This window comes from Salvelinus fontinalis, chromosome 13 (assembly GCF_029448725.1).
Source record: "Salvelinus fontinalis isolate EN_2023a chromosome 13, ASM2944872v1, whole genome shotgun sequence".
NCBI classification, from domain to species: Eukaryota; Metazoa; Chordata; class Actinopteri; order Salmoniformes; family Salmonidae; genus Salvelinus; species Salvelinus fontinalis.
Window position 1 is genome coordinate 51115646 of NC_074677.1, and position 10798 is coordinate 51126443.

Genomic DNA, 10798 nt, shown 5'->3' on the forward strand with positions numbered 1-10798 from the left:
GAGAGAGGTGGAGCAGAGAGGAGGTAGAGAGAGGCGGAGCAGAGAGGAGGTAGAGAGAGGGGGAGCAGAGAGGAGAGAGAGAGAGAGAGCAGAGAGAAGGGAGAGAGAGGTGGAGCAGAGAGGAGGTAGAGAGAGGGGGAGCAGAGAGGAGGGGAGAGAGGGGGGAGCAGAGAGGAGGGAGAGAGGTGGAGCAGAGAGGAGGGAGAGAGAGGTGGAGCAGAGAGGAGGGAGAGAGAGGTGGAGCAGAGAGGAGGGAGAGAGGGGGAGCAGAGAGGAGGGAGAGAGAGAGAGCAGTGAGGAGGTAGAGAGAGGGGGAGCAGAGAGGAGGTAGAGAGGGGGGGGAGCAGAGAGGAGGGGGAGAGAGGGGGGAGCAGAGAGGAGGGAGAGAGAGGTGGAGCAGAGAGGAGGGAGAGAGAGGGGGAGCAGAGAGGAGGGAGAGAGGTGGAGCAGAGAGGAGGTAGAGAGAGGTGCAGCAGAGAGGAGGGAGAGAGAGAGAGCAGAGAGGAGGGAGAGAGAGGTGGAGCAGAGAGGAGGTAGAGAGAGGGGGAGCAGAGAGGAGGGAGAGAGGTGGAGCAGAGAGGAGGTAGAGAGAGGGGGAGCAGAGAGGAGAGAGAGAGAGAGAGCAGTGAGGAGGTAGAGAGAGGGGGAGCAGAGAGGAGAGAGAGAGAGAGAGAGAGCAGAGAAGAGGTAGAGAGAGGTGCAGCAGAGAGGAGGGAGAGAGAGGTGGAGCAGAGAGGAGGTAGAGAGAGGGGGAGCAGAGAGGAGGTAGAGAGGTGGAGCAGAGAGGAGGTAGAGAGAGGTGCAGCAGAGAGGAGGTAGAGAGAGGTGCAGCAGAGAGGAGGTAGAGAGAGGTGCAGCAGAGAGGAGGGAGAGAGAGGTGGAGCAGAGAGGAGGTAGAGCGAGGTGCAGCAGAGAGGAGGTAGAGAGAGGTGCAGCAGAGAGGAGGGAGAGAGAGGTGGAGCAGAGAGGAGGTAGAGAGAGGGGCAGCAGAGAGGAGGGAGAGAGAGGTGGAGCAGAGAGGAGGTATAGAGAGGTGCAGCAGAGAGGAGGGAGAGAGAGGGGGAGCAGAGAGGAGGGAGAGAGAGGAGGTAGAGAGAGGAGGTAGAGAGAGAGAGAGAGAGCAGTGAGGTGTCCAGCACTTAAATTGCCTGTTTATTTCCAGTCATTGCATCAATTACACTGATACAGAGAGCAGGAGAGAGAAAGGGCAGAGAGAGTGTGTGTGTGTGTGAGTGTGTCATGGACATGTTTGTATCTGAGTGTGTTATCCAGAAAGAACACAAGGAGATTGAGGATAGAGAAGAGGGATGTGGTCCATATTTGTTTTGTTACGGGGGAGACATGAAGAGGATATTATACCATGTGCAAGAGGGGGTATAGAGGGATGATGTGGTTAGGTGGTCAGTGCACTGATGCACACAGTGTGTGTGTGTGTGTGTGTGTGGAAGGGGTGCCAGTATGTGGATCGGCAGCAGAATCTTTCCTCTCGGGGGAGAAAGGGGCGTGTCTGTGCCTGTGACAGGCTCCAGTGATTAGTGGAGCTCAGCAGACAGAATTGATCAAACTCAGCTGAGGGCACAAACAATTTCTGCCTGCAACTCTGCCATCTGTCTCCCACTACACATCATAAGATAGGGACAAATGGGGATTGTGCACTTTCCAGCCATATGCATTCTTACAGCTTTACATGTATGACTGGTAATGTCCTTTTTCTCATGTACTTAGCAACATATCTGTTTATGTAAGAACATGTTGATGATAATTGTTGTTGCTATAGTGTTATTACAGTGGTACTACACAGGTAGAAAAACAACTGCATGTAAAGTGAATGGTGAATCTTTTAAGTCATATTCTGTGACAGGAAGAGCTGAACCCGTCATCTAGGGATTGTTAATGAATACTCTTGAATTAGTTTGCTGAGTGCAGGACCGAGTTTGGGAAGCCCTGAACTAGTGAATAGCCAATCCTGTAAAATGGAGGTAAAATGCTAATTTGATTAGAATAAGAGTAGCTGCTGCTTCTGCAAAAGCTAATGGATCCAAATGAGCAAATAAAAACAAGTAGCCGTGGCAACTTGATCACATGCTTGGAGCGAAGCTATCACACACTGATCCTTATAAGAGGGGGGTGGTCTCTTCAACCACAAATCTTACTGGTACGCTCACCCCTGTGTGCACCCTATATTAGCGTGTGGCACATGGACAGTGTGTGTGTGTGTGTGTGTGTGTGTGTGTGTGTGTGTGTGTGTGTGTGTGTGTGTGTGTGTGTGTGTGTGTGTGTGTGTGTGTGTGTGTGTGTGTGTGTGTGTGTGTGTGTGTGTGTGACCTGTCCTCGTCCCCCAGGGACGGCTCACACAGCCCTTTTATGACCAGTGAAATAATGAAGCATCTGATCATGAATCTGAGAATGTTATTCCTTAGAGCTCCATCACAAGGATGAACGTTTAAAAATCTCTCCCTCCATCACCCCCTCCGATTCTCTACCCTCCTATCTATGTCACCGTTCTCATTTCCTACCTTCCTCTCTCATATTCTTTAAAACATGGCCTGTCTGTCCTCCTTGATCCTACACACCCACATCATTCTCTGTCCCTCTTTTTTACCCCCCCCCCCCATTATATTGTCTCTCTTCTCTTGACATTAGTCTCACTTGCTACTCTATTTGGCTCAGTTCGCACCAATATTTGTATTTCCGATGAAGAACGCGTTCCTGCCGCTATCTCATCACTTAATATTTCCCCCTCCTTTTTTGTTTTTTCACATTTCCCCTGCAACCACTTTCTTCTTCACCCTCTCTCCTCCGCCTGAATAAGGCAAGTCCAATCTCATCTAGTTAAGCATTTAGAGAGACGGCTGATCGCAGAATAGAGAACTGTCTGAAGGGCTCAAAATGGCACCGGCACAAAAGGGTAGATGAAACAGAAAGGCCAGACTGCAGACAGAGCAGAGGGATGGAAGGAGAGATTTATGGAGAGAAATCCACAAATGAGGAGAAAGGGAGTCACAGAGAATGATTTTGAATGAGATTAGAGGGAGGCAGAGCTGGGGAGAGACAGAGAGAATGAGAGAGAATGAGAGAGACCGAGAGAATGAGGGACAGCGAGAATGAGAGAGACAGCGAGAATGAGAGAGACAGAGAGAATGAGAGAGACAGAGAGAATGAGAGAGACAGAGAGAATGAGAGAGACAGAGAGAATGAGAGAGACAGAGAGAATGAGAGAGACAGAGAGAGTATGAGAGAGAATGAGAGACCGAGAGAATGAGAGACCGAGAGAATGAGAGAATGAGAGAGAGAGAGAGAGAGAGAGAATGAGAGAGACCGAGAGAATGAGAGAGACCGAGAGATTGAGAGAATGAGAGAGACAGAGCGAATGAGAGAGACAGAGAGAATGAGAGAGACAGAGAGAATGAGAGAGACAGAGAGAATGAGAGAGACAGAGAGAATGAGAGAGACAGAGAGAATGAGAGAGACAGAGAGAGTATGAGAGAGAATGAGAGACCGAGAGAATGAGAGACCGAGAGAATGAGAGAAAGAGAGAGAGAGAGAGAATGAGAGAGACCGAGAGAATGAGAGAGACCGAGAGATTGAGAGAATGAGAGAGACCGAGAGAATGAGAGAGGGTAAATTGAGCATCACATGCTGCATATGGGTCTCTTAATTAACTGTGCTAAAAGCTTTCTTATTAGGACTGATGCTCTACAGTGGAGGGAGGAAGAGAAAACACTCTCTTTCAGCTGCCCGCCGAGCCCAGCCTCAGAGACACAGAGACAGGGAATAAGGAGGAGTTTACTGTAAATGTTGTCCTAGGTGTGAAAGAAGAAAAGTTTGGGGCCATCTGATAATGTGAGTTAATCTCACATACTTTCTCTCTTCACTCTGTATTTATAATTGTTGTTATTCCCCCACTCCGCTGCGCTCTCTCTCTCTTCCCTCTCTCTCTCTCTCTCTCTCGCCACTGCCAGTGAATAGATGTTATGTGCAGCACAGTGTTAAAAGTCCAGTCACATCGCACCGTGTCTGTGCGAGAGAGTATGTGTGTGTCCAATCATTTCAGGTTACTGCGTCTCCGCCGTCTCCAGTGACTGATTCACGTTAAATCAGAGTGACTAACAAACGGACACACACTGTATTGTATTCTACGTTTATGTACTCGACACATCTTTGACAAAACAGTATTTTCCTTTCTCTAATACCTTTGGGAACAATAAAAGACAAAATGGAAAGAGTGGAAGAGGAAGGCCGGCAGAAGGGAAAAGGGCTGTGATGCTTCAATGCAATTTTAATAATAGAATAAGCTAATAAACACAGAGCAATACAACCGGCTCATCTTCACATTTGACTGCTGACTGGGGACTGTTGGCAGTCTCTTGGTGGCTGTTCTGCATCCAGTACCCACACATCATACCCATAATTCATATGCTGACAGATGGCCTAATTCAGCCGATCACAACATTATCACATTCATGCATTCACAAATCACATGAAGCTGCAGAAGACCCACGTGGGACAAAAGATGCAAGCGTACACCGTATCTGATCACACATTCCGAGCACACACACACACACACAATCACACACACACACACGCTCAACAAATACAAAAGCAATAATCCTCAAAATCACATTCATAATACCCTTACACACACACACACACACACACACACACACACACACACACACACACACACACACACACACACACACACACACACACACACACACACACACACACACACACACACACACACACACACACACACACACACACACACGGCCATACGTGTTGGGGAGGGTTTGTGTTTGAGCATGCTTGGGTTCTCCTTAGGATTGACCAGTGTCCCTTCCCCGTCACTCGTTGAGTTCAGCCTAATTGAACCGTTGCTCAAGGCTGACAGTAATTCCTGCTTCCAACCTATTCTCCAATGAGTTCATGACCCCTCCCCTCCTCTCCTCTCTTCCCTGTCATCTCCCTCTCCCTCTCTCTTCCCACCTCCATCTCCCCATCCCTCACTAAATGATAAATTGAGAGGCAGAGATGAGGTGATGGTGTGTACAGAATAGTTAAAGAGCTAGGAGGGAGGAACACACTGAGCCGCACGCACGCGCACACGCGCACACACACACACACACACACACAGCTATAACCCTACATAAATGTAGTATTATTCACACAGAGATTTCACACACCCATATGTGAATGTTATTCACACTTCAGCAAGGTCTCTCTCATACTTCCCACTGCTTAGGAAGGGTGTTATCACAGCTGTTTTTCTCACACATCACGACAGTCCAATGTGAGACACGGGGTCTACATTTTGCATACATTTGAATGTTAATCCTCCAACGTGCTCATCGTTCCTCACCCAGCATGACCCATAGGTGCGCAGGCTAAATGCTGTTGAACGTATAAAAAGGTGTATGATGTGCATTTACGTTCTACTAAATCCCTGAAGCATAAAGGACATACCTATGTGATGAGATTCTGATTGTTGTTGTATCCCGGCTGTTTCTGCTCTCACATCAATCCTCCAGAGCTCTGTATGTGGTATTATTAGAGGGTGTTATAACGGACACCTGGAGAGTTTACACTGTCAATCACGGTTGGGGTCAATTCCAATTCGAAACACTCAACTCTGGAAGTGAACTTAAAACTTAAATCGTTTTAAATGAATCCTTTTCAGTTTATTGAGAAACCACTGACAATATATGTCTTTTTTCCCCCAATTATTCAATTGGAATTGTAGTTTACTTCTGAATTGACTGACAATTCAAATTGACCCCAACCCTGCTTTAAATACAACTGATAGATACTGTACATATTGATTCATGAATGGATGGATAGATGGTCAAATTATTCCATAGTATTTATTCAGATTGATGCGGCAGCTCGTTCTGCTTTTCATCATTCATTAATCACAGCGACACATCATGTTGTCACGATAAACATTATAACCTGTGACCCTTTCATCAAGTTCAAGTGTTATTTATCATGACTGTACGCCATTGTTACTGTATTTATATGATATGGTTGTGCCACGCCCTCACACATGGCTCTTTCTCTTTCCTTCACAGAGAGTAACTGTGAAAGGCTGAGGCTACAGCGGAGCACCAAGCGACAGGTGTGACTGGAGAGGGATTTCATCCCCTCTGATCAACACAGAGAGGAATCTGTCTCTACTGACGTCAGAACAAAAGATTTTCAAAAGTTTCAAGAACGCTACCCTCAAAGAAGCAAGGCTGGAGTCGGCATGAAGATACCGAGTCTTTGAATGGGACTGAGTATCATGTCTTATGATTGGCCTCAGTTCATTCTTTTCAAACACCAAAGCCTAATAATGGTTGACACGGTTTAATGCTCGCAATGTTGTTTGTTCAAGAACACTTTTCTGTCTCCTAGAAGACTAATATATTTGGTGGGATTCAGTTTTGGTAAAGGAACTGAGGCATAGAATAGAATATAATAGAATAGAATAGAATAGAATAGCAGGATCTTAGGCTAAACCTACTTTTATTCTTTTTAGATCAGTGGAAATATTCAGTCTCCTAAATATATTCCATCCCATTCTGCCCAGCTCTGAGAGGGAAACGGATAAGATGATGTGGACTCCGCTCCGATTGGGATATGGCTTTGAGATCAGACATTCCGGGATTCGAAGCGAGGGCTCTACTGAGATAGAGTGCACTCTGTTACTCCCACAGCCAGCAGCATTTTCTCTGAAGGATTTTTTTCTTGGGAAAATCCAAGCCCACACCAAGGCCTAAGGCAAGTGTACCGTAGGGCTGCCTGGGAGCAGTCTGAATCCTGGAGGTGTGCTGTATCTATTTATCCACTGCACCAGGACCCACAGGCTCCAGGGGAGACAGACTCACAGCTCCAGCTTGGACAAGACAAGGTGAGAGAGCTGTGTTCACATCATCTCCACTAACAATTAGCCACGGATTTAATTAGCACTTTCTCCCTACCACAAATCTGCGTAATTTACAACACAAAGGGCCTTTTTTATTCAAGGTAACACATTTAGATAGCACATCAGCCTGTAATAGGCTAACAGATTGATGAATTGTGTTGTGGTTTCCTGATTGGTGCAATAATAATTAGTGTACGGGACTGGAAGAAATGCTGAAGGTTATTATCCAGCATTTGTTTATTGGGAGGGTTTGTCAGAGAGAGGGTTTGTCAGAGAGAGGGTTTGTCAGAGAGAGGGTTTGTCAGAGAGAGGGTTTGTCAGAGAGAGGATTTCCATGCTTTTTCTCTTTAAGGTATTCATCAGCTGAAGGAGAAACGGACAGTAAGACAGGATTAAAGAAGCACCGCCGTAGACCAGAGAGAGAGACAGAACGAGAGGGAGAGAGAAAAAGAGAGAGAGAGAGGTACGGGAAGAGAGGAGCGAGTAGTGCACTGGTCACACACCAAAGGATGCATAGAAATATGCAGAGAGAGGAAGAGGGACAGATGAAATGGAAGAATCAAAGGAAGACGAGGAGTAGGCGATAAAAAGAGCGACTTACTCATAAAACAGAGAGAATGAAGGATTAAGACATGTTTTGATATAAATACGTAGAAGTGTAGGGAGAGGAAGAGGGAACGGTGGAAATAGCAAGCGTAGGGGAGAGAGGGAAGAGAGGTTGTGAAACAGGGAAGCATGCTGAAACAGAGGGAGAGAGAGCGAGAGAGAGAGTGAGAACCAGGGAGAAATTGTGACTCAATCAGCCACCTCATTGCTCACGCAGGGCACGTGCAGGAGAGGAGTGTGACAAGGAAGGCAGAGGGAGAAAGAGAGGGAGGAAAGGAAAGAGAGAGAGACGGTGTCTTCACTTAGACATGTTACACAAACCTCTCTCTTTATATTGCACATTAGAACATTGGCTTGAATCCTCCCCACACATGCATAAACAACGGCAAATATGTGCATGCAGATGTAGACATACAGTGGAGGCTTGCAGGAGGACTTATAGGAGGACAGGCTCATTGTAATGACTGGAATGGAAATAATGGAATGGAGTAAAACATGTGGTTTCCATGTGTTTGATGTGTTTGATACCGTTCCATTGAGTCCATTCCATCCATTACAATGAGCCCGTCCTGCTATAGTTCCTCCCGCCAGCCTATGACATACACACAGGTCATCTCCTGTGTAATTTGTATGTCTATTTTATCTCTAAATTGGGCAGTGTACTGTATGCCAACAGAGATGGGGAGGGAGGATGAGCAGGAGGGGGGGAGGGGGGGGTGGCTTATAGCCTCAACAGATGATACAAGCTGGTTCTGCCTGGCCTCTGCACGTCCATTTCAACCGCTCCAAACCACCATGCTCAAACTGAGAAGCAGGGTCAGAGTGACGGCAGCATAAAACTATTTCATGTACAGTAATCCATCTAAAAGATATATTCTGCCCCCATCCGACCATTACCCAGTGTTAGCTAACCCCCCCCCGTCCCCATCCTGAAACCTAAATCGTGGATTTGATTTATTAATGGGTATTCTCTGCTTTTAATTTCTACTTTGGTTAAACGTGTTGACAACTCAACTAATAAAAAATGTACTCCCGGAATAGAAGTATGCGAGACGGAAAGAGAGATATAGAGTCAGAGAGAGAGATATAGAGTCAGAGAGATATAGAGTCAGAGAGAGAGATATAGAGTCAGAGAGAGAGATATAGAGTCAGAGAGAGAGATATAGAGTCAGAGAGATATAGAGTCAGAGAGAGAGATATAGAGTCAGAGAGAGAGATATAGAGTCAGAGAGAGAGAGAGAATTTGAGAGTTTTAAATCTAGTCTTTCCTGTAATTGCCAAATAACATAAGTGGATAAAAAAAAGTTAATGCAGAGACATTGAGTTTTCTAAAAACCCTTGTTTGTGCAGTATTGCCTTATAAGCTAGTTGAATCTATAGCAGGTCGTGTGTGTATCCACTACAGTACTTCTAGTCTGGCTGGGAAATGCAATAACAGAGAGAGTGAAGTGCTAACATGGCAAAACGTCCATGATGATGTAGTACCTCTTTCAGATCTAACAGCCAACCTGGACATATCACAGTCAGGAATTCACTGAAATCGTCAACACCAGAAAATCATATGCACCATTTCATATTCATATATTCCTATTTTATATAATCTGATGTATTTGCTATTCGTCTCTGCTCATGTGTCAGTGGCCCTCCACTCCATGCGGCAGCATTTTGCTGCAGGGGGGGCCACGACTCCTCTGTTAATGCTTACAGGATTTACTTTTAATCTGGGGTTCCTGGGGAAGAGACACGGAGCCAAATGAATTCATAGAGCGGCAGCAGCGACAGTAGTAACAGCAGCAGCAGCGTGGGTAGGGAAATGGACTAGCCACAAGATGGATGCTGTCTCAGATCCCAGGTGTAACATGCATAGTAGTGTAGTGCTCACATCAAGGCACTTAACCTCAATGACTCATGGGTAACATTCTAACCTAACATTCACGGCTGTTACTGAAACGTTCACAGAAATCATGTAGTACTGTCACTGGGAGATTTGACTTAAAGTTGAATGTGCGTATCTCATGTTAGGATTTGGCCCTAAGTTGACAGTATTCAGATGAAATGTAAGATATGGTAACAGTACGGTCTGCACGGTACTTTCATTTTAAGCCTCTGCTCTGAATTTATAAATAGAGTGGATTAGATACCTTCATGTCATTATTTATAAATTGATGTGTGCATCTTCCAAGCCATTAATAATGATATATTTTAAATGTATTTAATACAATCATGTGTTTTTGTAGAGCCACGTTCGTTTGTAGACTACAGGACCTTTTGAAGGCAGCTGATTCAGATTTACTAGCAGTAACATCAGTTCAGAGCTAATGACACTGAAGAGGCCTAGGGTCTGTTCCAGACAAGCAATGAAGCTCACCGATTGGACTCTGCTGACTCAAGCACAATCAATGGGGTTCTAATAGTTTCTCTCTCACAGAAAATACTATATACACTGTAAATTACTGCCAAAGACAAGGCCTTGCAGAATGGTTCATTCATCCTATATTGAGATACATACAAACAATAATCTACGGGCATTACATGTTGGAGAGTTGATAGTACAAGGATGACTGAATCGGGCCAAATTGTAGCATAGCAAAAGTATATGGGGAATGTTTTTTTCTTCTCAGCCTCCTCTATTTTGACCATCCTTTGATTGATTTATTTCCTTCATCACCTTGGCCATCTCTTGTTTGCATCACGCCTTCCTCTGCACCAATCCCTAAATTTGAAATTAGATTCAAGGACATGGACATGTAAGATAAGCTTCGTGCCAGTATTATCTCCACTCTGCCATCAACCGAGGGGATTTCCCGATACACTGCCATCGTCTTTGGTTATCATTCCCAGATTTTCCTTATTATGAATATGTGGATGTCAGTGCTGCTAGATATGGTTTCTGTGGGGGATATCATGGTGAAGATAGCAACAGTCAATGCGCTTATTCTAGAACTGCTCTCTCTCTCTCTCTCTCCTATGTCTCTCTTTCTCTCCCTGTCTCCCTCCTCTCTCCCTCCTCTATGTGTCTGTTTCTCTCTCTCTCCTATCTCTCCTTTTTCTGTCTGTCTCTCTCTCCTTCCTCTGTCTCTCTCTCCTTCCTCTGTCTCTCTCTCTATCCCTCCTCTCTGTCTCTCTCGTTCTCTCTTTCCCTCCTCTCTGTCTCTCTCCCTCCTCTCTCTCTCTCTCTCTCTCTCCCTCCTCTGTCTCTCTCGTTCTCTCTCTCCCTCCTCTCTGTCTCTCTTGTTCTCTCTCCCTCCTCTCTGTCTCTCTCGTTCTCTCTGTCTCTCTCGTTCT

The 10798-nt window shown here is 45.7% G+C and overlaps 1 protein-coding gene across 2 annotated transcripts in view; it reads left to right on the forward strand.

Moving 5' to 3' along the window:
* LOC129868927 (leucine-rich repeat transmembrane protein FLRT1-like) overlaps positions 1-10798 on the forward strand; it is a 32985-nt gene that overhangs the window by 14745 nt on the left and 7442 nt on the right. Inside the window, exons 1-2 of one of the 2 annotated variants that reach the window (XM_055943273.1) lie at positions 2326-3843; positions 6072-6892. The gene's annotated coding sequence lies outside the window, so the exon portion shown is untranslated. Of the gene's footprint in view, positions 1-2325; positions 3844-6071; positions 6893-10798 lie in introns of those variants that run through there. The other variant, XM_055943272.1, reaches the window with a different exon arrangement.